Consider the following 12,540-nt stretch of genomic DNA (forward strand, 5'->3'; position numbering starts at 1 on the left):
TGAGTATCCCATTCTAAAGGGAATTGTATTGACGAATAGTTGGTGGCGAACATCCAAACGCGTTGTTTACGGAATACTTGATTTGTCGTATTAGCCGAATTTTAATTGTGGGCATAATAGAAATTGTCCCGCCCGTGTGGATCAATCGGACCGCGCACTGGACTCACAATCCAGAGGTTGCCGGTTCGAATCCCGCGGCGGGCGCTCTAAAATTCTTTGTGTTAATATGGGTATTCGGCGCCGTCGCTCCGTGCCATACTTTCATACACTTCCCGAGCAGGGGTAAATAACACGGGAATACCAAATTTTGGTATTACTTGAGCAAATAACAGCGACCAAAATGTGCCCTTGGTTGCCCAGTAATAGATGGTAAAATACCATGAAATCATACCAAAGTCTTGTATGTGGAAGGGCACAACAATACCAAACCATGTTATTCCAAGGGTAAAATAATAACACAAAATAAAACCATTTCAATACCAAGTTGAGGTCTTCTGGATTTTTGAACATTGCTTGAATACCAAAACTTGGTTTTGCCATGGTTTTAATTTTAGGTATTCCCACGCCCTTGGAAAATCATATTTTGGTATTCCTGTGGTCTTCCACATACATGATTTTGGTATGATTTGATGGTATTTTACCATCTATTACTGGGCAACCAAGATCACATTTTGGTCGCTGATATTTGCACAAGTAATACCAAAATTTGGTATTTTCATACCATTTTTAGTGCAGCAGTTGCAGTTAGTGAAAAAACGGAAATGATCCATATGCAACAGCCAAATCTACTCACCTGATGATTCCATGTTGTTCTTAGTGATATTCTTCAACACACCGAATGCATTTGTCATTGATGAACGGCCTGTGCATGAAGTTCTTGAAGATTCTGAAAAATAACAAGATTGAAAAATAAGTGTTATTAAAATAAAACTGGATTGAAATTCACCAAAATTCAATAATCTTTCGATTGACTCGTTTTTCAAAGTATTTGGTTTTTTTTTCAAGTCATTTTAGCGCAAAATTTATTATCTTGTCCAAATTGGTAAAAAAAATCCCAAAAACCTTTCAATACCAAAATAATACCAAAATGTGCCATCCTGACTTAGAAAATTTTCAACAATTTCAAGTAATTTCTTTAGGGGGTATATCAAAAATGTTTAAAATCAAGTTTGAAATTTCCGGTTTTCAATGAAAGCATTCACTTTGAGACATCATTTTAGTGCAAAATTAATTATTTTGTCAAAATTGGTCAAAATTTTCCCATAGTTTCAGAGAAATTTGATAAAACACTTTAATACCAAAATAATACCAAAATGTGCCATCCTGACTTAGAAAATTTTCCACAATTTCAAGTCATTTCTTTAGGGGGTATATCAAAAATGTTTAAAATCAAGTTTGAAATTTCCGGTTTTCAATTAAAGCATTTGCTTTGAGACATAATTTTAGCGCAAAATTAATTATTTTGTCAAAATTGGTCAAAATTTTCCCATAGTTTCAGAGGAATTTGATAAAACACTGTAATACCAAAAGAATACCAATATGTGGTGTTCGACCATTGACAAATTCTGCAATTTTGCAATATCAAAACAATACCTTAAATTGGTATGATACCACATTTTGCTCTTGCATAATCCTCAAGACAAATTTTAAAGGGTCCAGGAATACCAAAATTTGGTATTGATACCAGAGAAAGGTATTATTACGCATTTCCCTTGTTATTTACCCATGCTCGGGTTCGGAGCCCAGGGCGGCGAAGTTCTTGTAGATAAAAGGAAGACACTAGTGGTTGGTACTAGCAATGGTGGCCGACAGCTATAAAGTCTACACAGAAAAAAATAATCCGGTAAATTTACATCATTTATGATGTACCAAAAGTGCACGTCATTAAAGATGCGAATTTACATTACTTTCAACTGAAATTTAAATGCCATCCGATGTAAACGTTTCGAACAAAAAGTGTCATGAAAACATGTAAATTTCCGATGAAATCTACGTAAATTTACCCAAACCAAAATTTTTTTACCCCGTTGAATCTAGAATCTGATGTAATTTTCAAACTTGAAAGTTCGAAAGTTTGTATCAGATTCTAAATTCAACGGAGTAACAAAATGGGACTGTTAAAAAGTTAGACTTGCCCGTGACTTCAGCTTGTCTCTGTACAGGTCTACAGTAGTTGTGATCATGTGACTATTCTGTGCAGCATTCTGAAGACACAACTCTGGTTGAAGCTCAAGCTCAAGCTCTGAAAACATATAAATATTAGTTTCTGGAACGGCAACATAAAAGTAAGGATGTAACAATTGTTTTTTGATGCATTTAAAGACCAGGTTTTTTTAACTGAGTATTGAATCATTGAAACGGGCTCAGTTTACCCAAACGAAAATACCATCAAAGGGCCGCAAAAATGTACCATTTTGTTACTTCCTAATAAATATCTAATCTTTTAAACTTACTTGTAACTGTCTCGAAGTAAAGCAAAGTGGGGGTTCTTGATTGGACTCACAACGCTGGATTTCACGCATTTCAAGCATGACATTCTGGTGCACACTCGTCACTCGTCGCGAAATCTGGCGGAAGAAATTGTTATCGACATTAATCGCATCCAGGACGATGTAATTGGGGACGGAACCCCCGGCCACTTACCATTGCTGGACCAAAATTCCGGTGTGCATCAGCCGAGGCGTATCAAGAACGCAAAGATCTCAATCGCCAACACTCCGGGCAAGATTGTGCTTGAATCGATGGCGAAGATTGCCGCTGCGATCTTATCGTGCATGTCACGTTCAGCGAGGACAAGTTGCTACGTTTTAGCGGAGATCCCCAAGAAGAGGCTGCTCCACATACGATGACAAGAGAGGACAGCGGGTGATCTGGGGTCCTTTCCTGGTTTCCCTAGTCGTGGTCTCTCCCAGCGGCCCGTCGCCGTGCAGCGTAACCTCCCGGGTGCTTGGCGTGCACCAGATGGTTCATGATATGCGACCGGACGTGTTGCCGCACCCATTGCAGAACCACATCTTGCAGATGTTGCACAACTCGACCGTACTCGGCTAATGAATGCCGCAGTAACGGCACGCGTGCGGTGGCAGATAATTCTGCTGGCCCCCGAGTGCCCCATCATCTTCGTCCACCTCGAACTGTAGCTCGCTGATGACGGACGATATGCCGCAGATTTTCGACAACTTCGATCGAGCCGATACCCGGATCGGTTGAGCTGTGCCGAAACAAGGGGAACGATTAGATTCTTGTGAATTGTTCGTGGTCTGAGTTGTCTACCTGTCCTCCGGCGGCACCGGTTCCGCTGGTACCGGCTGCTCCCGCTCCTCCCCCGAGGTGGTCAAGCTGCGAGGCCAACGTTTATCCACCAATAAGAACGAGAAAAAACGCCAAATTCCTGAAAAGTAAACAATAATTTGAAACAATATTATTTTGATTAAATGATCTCGCAAAACAAACTTACCTTCGGGTACTCACTTTGGCCGGCTTGCATTCCGAGGTCTTGGTAGCATGCCTGCTTCCACTGCCGGATGGACGAAATCCGGTCTGACTTTTCTCCCGGCGACAACTAAAACGGCAAAAAAAACTCCATCGATCGCAACAGGTTGGTAGGCGGCCACTACCACTAACACACCACTCTAAAAAGTCAAAACAAAATATACACGTTGTGAGAGAATCAGGTGAATCCGAGGTTTTAAATTGATAAAACTGATGATAAACACTGAATTCAATGTCTTCTTTTTCATTAGCGTGTAGCTTTTAGGATTTTTTCTGGGAAATTACTGATCTCATGGCTACGTGCACAATTTTTGTTTTTCTAAAATTTTGACAGGTAAATTTTTGTGAAATCTACATTTTCTTAATGATTTGTTTAGCTAGAATTTTTGTTTGGAAAAGCCGTAGTCGTGGAAAATGTGGGCCAGCACGCAAGGAAATCATAAAAACCCATCTAAAACCCAGTCCGATTCCCGTTTGCTGCCATTTTATGGCCCGTGACGGGATCTTATTCCACGGTCGTACCTTCTTGGCGATCCATAACAAACGGAACAAGAACCCAGGAGCAGAAGCGTCCCAGGGAAGACTATTCCGGCCGGAATGTTGGGGCGTTAAGTTTCCCGGATAGCAGGAACTTTAATCCAGCAGGTATTTTCATAATATGTTCCTTCCATTACTGAAATATCGAAGGAAATCTGATTTTAGCTGGCTCTGCAAAATATTGTTACAGATTAGGATTTTTTATTGTACCGAAAAACCTACCTGTTCTGTTTTATTTAACGTGATACCGCCAGAATTATTCTCGAAACATTTCTGGGAGTCACCAAATGCACAACAGTTCCGGCTTCCTTCATAGACTTCCGGCAACAACGGGAAGCCTGCAGTTGGTGTAATTATTAATCATTTTCAAACTTCAAAACGGCTTTTTCACATATTGTTTAGCTTTTAACAACAAAACTCAACGCAATTATCAGATAAACACTTCCGCTTCTCTCGCGAAACACAATAATAATATTGAGCTGTCATTGACAGCATCAAGCATAATTGTAAAGTTTAAAATTACGTGCCGGAATTGTTTTACATCGTTTCGAAATTACATGCTTTTCAAGCTTTCAAATTTGAGTGTCGTCAACAAAATGATGATCATTTACATGAGTTTTAAGGGTTACGTGCAATTTAAATTTACACGAACCATGTTTAAATGAAATACAATGATTTACATCGGTTTTCAAATTTACATCGAGCATGTTTACGATTGATACATGAATTCAGTGTCGTGTAAATTCACACTTTTTTTTCTGTGTACTTCTTTTTTTTTTTAAATACTATTTTAAAGAGCATAATATCTTTTTTAAATGTTTGGAGTGAAATCAAATTTGGCTTGAAATTTTACTTAAAAGTCCCTTTGACACAAAATATCTATCTAATAACGGTTTCTAGCTAGAAATCATATGAAAAAAGTGTAGTAATAGAACAATTTTCCACGAAAACCGGAAATGGATTTCTATTGTATTTTTTATTGCTGAAACTTCGGAAACGGAGTTTCTTAAGGGGTTACATACATGTAAATCGGCAAAAATGTCAGAGGTTGATTGAGCGCACATTTGAACATTTTTTTTTTAATCTGTTTTCAGGGCATTAAAATATACATTTTCATATACTAACAAAACAAATTTGAAGCCATTTGGTTGTATCGTTGCCGAGATATAGCTATTTGAAGTTAGCAGTTTCAAAAAACGGGTACCACAGCTTTTTTATTTGACTCGTTTTAGTATTCACGTAAGCTTATTTTCTATCCAGGTTTTTGCCACACTGAAAAAAATATTCTATTTTTAGTTATAAACAATGTTATTTAGCTTATATCTGTAAGCCCATACATCCAATTGAAATGCTGTCAAAGGCAAACTTATGAGAAATTGGACGAGCATTCCGCTACAAATATTTACAAGGCTGAAAAATCAAGTCCGTCAGATAGAAATTGCCACAACCCACCAAAAAACCTATTTTTTCAACATTTTTATTTTTAAAAACCACTGTATCTTTACAAGGATTGGACATAGGACAATGGTCAATATACAGACTTTTATGTGAAATTTTGTCTGGGGAATCGATTCCCATTATCGGTTTTTAAAAATTTTGACGTTTAGACCACTTTTCAAAAAAACAGTTTTAGTAAATGATCTCTGTTTTTTTTTTAGAGAGACAAACCATCCTGCATTTTTCGTCAGTCTTTTTGTAACATCTTAGGCTATTTCCTCAAAAAATTTGAACGAAAAAAAATCGTAACATCACCTTAAAATTTAACCTTTAAACTTAAAAATCAAAAAATCAGATAGAAGTGGCGTGTCTTTTTATTTCAGTGTATTTTTTTCAGAAAGCTTGTCCAATTTCCTACAAGTTTGTCTTTGACCACTTTTTGATACGATGCAACGGCTTCGAGATACAGTGAGTTTTAAATTGCAAAATACAAAAATATTTAAATAACTTACGCCCTTCTCAAATGTTATTTTCGGGTAAAATTAGCTCCATATACACAAAAATGACTTATATAGGCCTAGAATAACATGTCTACAAAGTTTCGTTGAAATCGGAGAGGGTTGGGTACATAAGTTCCAAAAAATTCCCGATTTTAGCTGGAATTGCCCTATATTAAAAAAAGATAAAAATATTTTTTATGTTTTTCATATAAAAAATCGTCAGTATTTGATTTTAGTATTTTTTAAAAAGCAACATTTGGAAATCGGGCTTCGTCATGCACACGGGATATGTCTTGAGAGTCTTCACCTCAAATTTTAGCCAATTTGGTCCATCCCATCTCGAGATATCGTGGCACTCGTAAATCAACTCGGTGTTTAAAGTAACAAAGTTTGACAGTCCGCTTTGCGTATGGCAAAATTTTGATCTTAAATCGTGTCTTACTTAGTTTAATCACGTAATATCTTCATGAAACTTTCAGGAGTGATTGAAAACCATCTTTTTAGTGGATTCAATAAGTTTTCTGTAACATGAAATTTTGGTGATTTTTTACATGTATGTAACCCCTTAATGACAAAGAAGACATTTTGCTTAATTGGTTCGTCCATACAATTTAGGCAGCTGGAGCATCCAAAAATAATAAGTAAATTTTCAAAAAATGTATCTCGGCATTAAGAGATTTTTTGATCGATTTGATGTCTTCAGCAAATTTTTGAAATAAAATGTGGACCAATTATTGTCAGTAAAAAACACTTTGCAGTAGTCGGTTAATTTCTTTTTTTTTTGTCCAATTGTCAAAATCTACAAATGAAAAATGCAGAGATTTTTTTCAGCAACTTTAAAAAAATAAATTATAATTGACATCGATACTTTTACCAAAATTTAAAAAATGCTGTAAAAAACTTCAAAAGTGAAGTTCTTTTCGCTTGTAAATAAGTTTTTTTCGTTTAAAAATGATGTTTGAGGCGTTTTGAGTGAAAATATACTCAAAACGCTTCAAACATGTTTTTGAAAAATCATAGTTTTTTTTAAATCGTATCCTCAAAATATCATTTTTGCCCATACATTCGCTGTGGCTCAAAAAATGCCATTTTTGGGTTTTCAAAGAAACAAAATGCTTCTCAGCTCATAGAGAGCGGGACATTTCGCCTAAAGTCGTTTCGCCAAATGAGTTGTTCTGCTGACGATCGTTTCATAAAATGTAAAAAATGACAGAAAACGTTAAGAATAAATTTACAAAAAAAATTGCTTTAATTGTGACATGATTTGAAACATACTGGTTCTTTAGATGATTTTATTCATTCTTTGTTTTTGCGTTTCTCTTAACATTAATTGTTTTGTGTTTTCAAAGACATTTTTGAAATATTTAATTTCTATGAAATACGAGCAGCTCTTGAAACACATTTCGAAAGATTATTCATCAGAAAGTTTCTTTTTTTAATGAATTTGAAAAAGGCAGTTTCGACATGAATATCATTCATAAATTTAGTAATATTTTCATTAATGTCTGTGAGATTTTGTTTTGAATACAAAAAACGAGGTGCAGTTCAAATATTTTGAAAAAAAATTATGTTGATGTTATATTCAGCCAAAAATAAACACAATCAAACCCTATGATTTTTAAAGCAAAAAAATAATTCGGCGAAATGTCTATTCAACAAAACGTCCATTCAACGAAACGACTTTCGGCGAAATTTACCAGATTCAGGGAAGCCCTCCAAAACAAATCCAAGAAAGGGTCGTACCACTCCATCGTAACAAAATATCCAAAAATGGACCTTGAATTTGTAATCATGGACCAACTTTTAATGATTATATTTGAAAAATGATTATTATATGCTTTTCGGACTTTTATGAAATTGTTAATAAAATTGCGGTAGAATAGGTTATTTTTATTACAGTGTTGATATTTTTTGTGAAATGTCGTCATCATAACCTAAAGCTGTGCTAAGGTCACCAAATGGATCAGAAACTTATATCCCATGATAAAGGTTTTTGAGCATCTACACATCAGAGCATCTACAAAGCTGTTTTATTCCTGGTTTTCCTATGACCAAACACAAAATTTAAGCAAAATAAAAAATGTAGGTATTCAAATGTCAAGAAATCGGTCGTTTTTCGGAAATATTTATCTAGAATAGAAACACAGAAATTACGAAAAATATCATATTGTGTTCAAATATATTGTTGACAATTTCACAAAATCACTAACCCTCAACATCAAAGAATTATCGTATCCCTCTAACAATGTAAGGGTTAACATTCCACAGAAAAAAAAAATCCTCTTGAACTGAGATGAAAGTTAAACACTACACAGTCTGACAGAAAAAAAAAACTCCTTCTTTTCAAGTACACACAGTCCAAGATAGCAAAAAAAAACTCCTCCTTCTCCTACGTGGTGGCAGGCAGCGGCGTCTGCGAAAACAAACACCACAAAAGGAATTATTGATTTTTCCGTTCGGTTTGCGTTTCGAAACGTTTTTCGTTGTTTTCCACCGCCGCCGCCGCCAGTTTAACCCTTTTTGGTGGTGGGGTGTTTTTTTTTTATTTCAACTACTAGTCACGGCTGCTACCTTTTTATCACCCCCGGCGGCGGCACAAGTCCGTTGGATGATTCGTTTTCTCAGTTTTTCGCGGGCAAAAGGGTTAGATTTGGGAACCCGGTGAGAGGAGAGGGGAAAAGACCATGTGGTTCATGGTCGGTTTGCCGCGACACAAGTTTAGAACTCTTTTTTTTTGTGCTGGAGTTTTTTTTTCGCAATCAAACGAAAAATAGGATGGATTTCATTACGGAGGTTATTCATTGGAATCGGTGATCCATACGGAAGAGGAATAGTCCTCCTGGTGCTGGATTGTCTGGAGTAGTCATTGGTGCTTTGTACGCTCTGATTTGAACATAGTACTATATTTGGAGGGAGGACCTCGTGGCGCGGTGGTTAGCGGCTTCGGCTACCGATCCCTAAGTTGCTATGAGGCGCGGGTTCGATTCCCGCCTTATCCTCCTGGCCTTCTATCGGATGGGGAAGTAAAACGTCGGTCCATTTGCGTAAAAGAGGTTTTGGGTGACTCACCACGCATAACCTTCGTACGCCTAGAAATGAGCAGAAACTTGCAACAGAGACCACAAAAGACCCGGGGGTCGTTAAAGTGGATTGCTTTGCTTTTTTTTTACTATATTTTAACTAATTGTTGAAAATTTCCAGAAAAGTCTTAAGTCTTATCGATGAAAAACGTTTTCAACTCTCTTGTACCCTTATATGAGTTCGATTCACTACATAAAATGAATTTCACAACATTTGATAAACCATCCTGTGAACCCCACGCTGTCCCATAACCCCATTAATTACTGATATCCTCTCGATCATAATCAAATATGTTCCATTCGAGCAGGTAAACAAGCTTGCCGTTACTCCGGGCAGCCTACTGGGACGAAATTTGATCCGGACGCGTCGTACTATATCGTAAACAACCCGAATCGCTCCCCCCAACCAGTTCGGGGTGACGTCCAGTTTCGCGCAGATGGCTCATGTTTGGCCAAACAGGGCGTCAGTCGTCCAGATTCGAGGCCGCCGAGGTCTTCTTCCAAGAATCGACGAAATTCGATAACCTGCCGAGGGCGATCAATGTTGACGCGCAAACACGCACGCACATGTGATTTGACTTTGTGATGAGTTGTCCTATTTTGTTGTCTTGTTTTTAGTTTTTAGTTTTTAGTTTTTAGTTTTTAGTTTTTAGTTTTTAGTTTTTAGTTTTTAGTTTTTAGTTTTTAGTTTTTAGTTTTTAGTTTTTAGTTTTTAGTTTTTAGTTTTTAGTTTTTAGTTTTTAGTTTTTAGTTTTTAGTTTTTAGTTTTTAGTTTTTAGTTTTTAGTTTTTAGTTTTTAGTTTTTAGTTTTTAGTTTTTAGTTTTAGTTTTTAGTTTTTAGTTTTTAGTTTTTAGTTTTTAGTTTTTAGTTTTTAGTTTTTAGTTTTTAGTTTTTAGTTTTTAGTTTTAGTTTTTAGTTTTTAGTTTTTAGTTTTTAGTTTTTAGTTTTTAGTTTTTAGTTTTTAGTTTTTAGTTTTTAGTTTTTAGTTTTTAGTTTTTAGTTTTTAGTTTTTAGTTTTTAGTTTTTAGTTTTTAGTTTTTAGTTTTTAGTTTTTAGTTTTTAGTTTTTAGTTTTTAGTTTTTAGTTTTTAGTTTTTAGTTTTTAGTTTTTAGTTTTTAGTTTTTAGTTTTTAGTTTTTAGTTTATAGTTTTTAGTTTTTAGTTTTTAGTTTTTTGTTTTTAGTTTTTAGTTTTTAGTTTTTAGTTTTTAGTTTTTAGTTTTTAGTTTTTAGTTTTTAGTTTTTAGTTTTTAGTTTTTAGTTTTTAGTTTTTAGTTTTTAGTTTTTAGTTTTTAGTTTTTAGTTTTTAGTTTTTAGTTTTTAGTTTTTAGTTTTTAGTTTTTAGTTTTTAGTTTTTAGTTTTTAGTTTTTAGTTTTTAGTTTTTAGTTTTTAGTTTTTAGTTTTTAGTTTTTAGTTTTTAGTTTTTAGTTTTTAGTTTTTAGTTTTTAGTTTTTAGTTTTTAGTTTTTAGTTTTTAGTTTTTAGTTTTTAGTTTTTAGTTTTTAGTTTTTAGTTTTTAGTTTTTAGTTTTTAGTTTTTAGTTTTTAGTTTTTAGTTTTTAGTTTTTAGTTTTTAGTTTTTAGTTTTTAGTTTTTAGTTTTTAGTTTTTAGTTTTTAGTTTTTAGTTTTTAGTTTTTAGTTTTTAGTTTTTAGTTTTTAGTTTTTAGTTTTTAGTTTTTAGTTTTTAGTTTTTAGTTTTTAGTTTTTAGTTTTTAGTTTTTAGTTTTTAGTTTTTAGTTTTTAGTTTTTAGTTTTTAGTTTTTAGTTTTTAGTTTTTAGTTTTTAGTTTTTAGTTTTTAGTTTTTAGTTTTGTTTAGTTTTTAGTTTTTAGTTTTTAGTTTTTAGTTTTTAGTTTTTAGTTTTTAGTTTTTAGTTTTTAGTTTTTAGTTTTTAGTTTTTAGTTTTTAGTTTTTAGTTTTTAGTTTTTAGTTTTTAGTTTTTAGTTTTTAGTTTTTAGTTTTTAGTTTTTAGTTTTTAGTTTTTAGTTTTTAGTTTTTAGTTTTTAGTTTTTAGTTTTTAGTTTTTAGTTTTTAGTTTTTAGTTTTTAGTTTTTAGTTTTTAGTTTTTAGTTTTTAGTTTTTAGCTTTTAGTTTTTAGTTTTTAGTTTTTAGTTTTTAGTTTTTAGTTTTTAGTTTTTAGTTTTAGTTTTTAGTTTTTAGTTTTTAGTTTTTAGTTTTTTTTAGTTTTTAGTTTTTAGTTTTTAGTTTTTAGTTTTTAGTTTTTAGTTTTTAGTTTTTAGTTTTTAGTTTTTAGTTTTTAGTTTTTAGTTTTTAGTTTTTAGTTTTTAGTTTTTTAGTTTTTAGTTTTTAGTTTTTAGTTTTTAGTTTTTAGTTTTTAGTTTTTAGTTTTTAGTTTTTAGTTTTTAGTTTTTAGTTTTTAGTTTTTAGTTTTTTAGTTTTTAGTTTTTAGTTTTTAGTTTTTAGTTTTTAGTTTTTAGTTTTTAGTTTTTAGTTTTTAGTTTTTAGTTTTTAGTTTTTAGTTTTTAGTTTTTTGTTTTTAGTTTTTAGTTTTTAGTTTTTAGTTTTTAGTTTTTAGTTTTTAGTTTTTAGTTTTTAGTTTTTAGTTTTTAGTTTTTAGTTTTTAGTTTTTAGTTTTTAGTTTTTAGTTTTTAGTTTTTAGTTTTTAGTTTTTAGTTTTTAGTTTTTAGTTTTTAGTTTTTTAGTTTTTAGTTTTTAGTTTTTAGTTTTTAGTTTTTAGTTTATAGATTTTAGTTTTTAGTTTTTAGTTTTTAGTTTTTAGTTTTTAGTTTTTAGTTTTTAGTTTTTAGTTTTTAGTTTTTAGTTTTTAGTTTTTAGTTTTTTAGTTTTTAGTTTTTAGTTTTTAGTTTTTAGTTTTTTTAGTTTTTAGTTTTTAGTTTTTAGTTTTTTTTAGTTTTTAGTTTTTAGTTTTTAGTTTTTAGTTTTTAGTTTTTTTAGTTTTTAGTTTTTAGTTTTTAGTTTTTAGTTTTTAGTTTTTAGTTTTTAGTTTTTAGTTTTTTAGTTTTTAGTTTTTAGTTTTTAGTTTTTAGTTTTAGTTTTTAGTTTTTAGTTTTTAGTTTTTAGTTTTTAGTTTTTAGTTTTTAGTTTTTAGTTTTTAGTTTTTAGTTTTTAGTTTTTAGTTTTTAGTTTTTAGTTTTTAGTTTTTAGTTTTAGTTTTTAGTTTTTAGTTTTTAGTTTTTAGTTTTTAGTTTTTAGTTTTTAGTTTTTAGTTTTTAGTTTTTAGTTTTTAGTTTTTAGTTTTTAGTTTTTAGTTTTTAGTTTTTAGTTTTTAGTTTTTAGTTTTTAGTTTTTAGTTTTTAGTTTTTAGTTTTTAGTTTTTAGTTTTTAGTTTTTAGTTTTTAGTTTTTAGTTTTTAGTTTTTAGTTTTTAGTTTTTAGTTTTTAGTTTTTAGTTTTTAGTTTTTAGTTTTTAGTTTTTAGTTTTTAGTTTTTAGTTTTTAGTTTTTAGTTTTTAGTTTTTAGTTTTTAGTTTTTAGTTTTTAGTTTTTAGTTTTTAGTTTTTAGTTTTTAGTTTTTAG

The 12,540-nt window shown here is 31.8% G+C and overlaps 1 long non-coding RNA gene across 1 annotated transcript; it reads right to left on the reverse strand.

The window, feature by feature from the left end:
• Positions 1 to 615: 615 nt before the first annotated feature.
• Positions 616 to 4,609, reverse strand: LOC120428967 (uncharacterized). The gene is made up of 5 exons (XR_005607186.2): positions 3,458 to 4,609; positions 3,274 to 3,391; positions 2,644 to 3,211; positions 2,454 to 2,567; positions 616 to 2,242 (listed from the first exon to the last, which is right to left on the reverse strand). It is a non-coding gene; the product is annotated as an uncharacterized LOC120428967 (long non-coding RNA).
• Positions 4,610 to 12,540: the final 7,931 nt, after the last annotated feature.

Source organism: Culex pipiens, chromosome 3, assembly GCF_016801865.2.
Source record: "Culex pipiens pallens isolate TS chromosome 3, TS_CPP_V2, whole genome shotgun sequence".
Taxonomy (NCBI): Eukaryota; Metazoa; Arthropoda; class Insecta; order Diptera; family Culicidae; genus Culex; species Culex pipiens.